This window comes from Nanorana parkeri, unplaced genomic scaffold, assembly GCF_000935625.1.
Source record: "Nanorana parkeri isolate BGI_ZX_2015 unplaced genomic scaffold, ASM93562v1 scaffold1997, whole genome shotgun sequence".
Classification (NCBI taxonomy): domain Eukaryota; kingdom Metazoa; phylum Chordata; class Amphibia; order Anura; family Dicroglossidae; genus Nanorana; species Nanorana parkeri.
This window is the reverse complement of record NW_017308265.1, coordinates 199312-200611: the sequence shown is the minus strand read 5'-3', so window position 1 is coordinate 200611 and position 1300 is coordinate 199312. Positions and strand designations below refer to the sequence as shown.

At 51.2% G+C, this 1300-nt stretch overlaps 1 protein-coding gene across 1 annotated transcript in view; it reads right to left on the bottom strand.

Annotated features, from left to right (window-relative positions):
• The window catches only part of TESK2 (testis-specific kinase 2), a 42055-nt gene that overhangs the window by 13556 nt on the left and 27199 nt on the right, over positions 1-1300 (bottom strand). The gene's annotated exons all lie outside the window — the stretch shown is intronic.

Sequence of the window (1300 nt, the reverse complement as noted above, 5' to 3'; positions counted from 1 at the left end):
CTTATTACCTCAAAGCAGCCGCCGGGGGGGGGGGGGGGGTTGTTAGGTGTTGTTAGGTGTTGTGAAGGTGCCGTGAAATTCCACCCAAGAAAAACAGAATCTGGAAAAGCGCAGGGGGAGGAGCCTGGAGGCCATCACTAGAAGGGGGTGGAGAGTGGGATTGTGGAAGTGTGACAACTCATGGCTCATTTCTGATTGGCTGGTTCAGGTTAAAAGGGGAACTCCGGCATTTTTTTGAACACGTTCTTCCCCGCTGTACAAATATGTTAAATTTTAACAAACCCGACGGGAGTCACAAAACGCCAAACGTGACCCGGCGCCGTCCAGGGGGATCTCTGTGGAAGGCTGCGTCCGGCCTGGAAGCAGGTGGCAGTGCCCGGGGGACCCGCTCCAGACTCTCAGCTGAAATAACTGTCTAACCGCTCCCAGTATGTGACCCCCCCCAATGTATGACAAAGCATAAAGGATGCCATCTTGTGTGGCAGGGCATGCTGGGACTTAAAAGATGACCGTCCTATGACAGACTTCTCAACCCCAACCCGGTACAGTGAAAAGCTGATAATGGCACACAGAAGTGTTCGGCATTAGAGTGTAAGCTCCTCTGTACAGAGACTGATGTGACTGTGGGGGGAGGGGACATTAGAGTGTAAGCTCCTCTGTACAGAGACTGATGTGACTGGCACTAGAGCCTTTACAAGAGTCCATGAGATTGCAGAGGAGAGCCCATCCTCATCATACTATCACTCCCATCATTCACCATCCTGGTGTGGAATGTTGCGGGTCTATGTGAATGAAATGTCGGTGAGTAGCGGGCGTTCAGCTGTCAGGTCGGATCTGCTGACCATGAGCAGAATCTTTAGCAGTGTGTTGGGTAAAGCAAAGGACGGGTTCATGCTCCTTCCAGACCAATGATGAGGATGAGAATGACGGGCTGGGAGTCACGGTGACAAGTTTCGTTCCTCTCGTGGGGCCGATAACGGAAGTTATACATTTGTATCTCTGAACTGAACAGAGAAAGAAAAGTAACTTTGTGTCTCTTCATCAGTCTCCCCCGGGACCGCTCTCTGCTCAGGTCTGTTCTTCCGGATCACATTGAACGCAGGCCAAGCTGGCCGACCCTCCAACATGTTCATGCGTCAAAGTGAAAGCAAAACCTAAATGTGATCCGTGTCACATACATGTTACAGAGCGGACTTTCCCGGGGTGACCCAACGTGACAACTCTCCGCGCCGGGCAACCAATAAATACAAAATTCCTGTTATTATAGTCTATGGACCCCAAACCTTCCGCAAGGGTCACA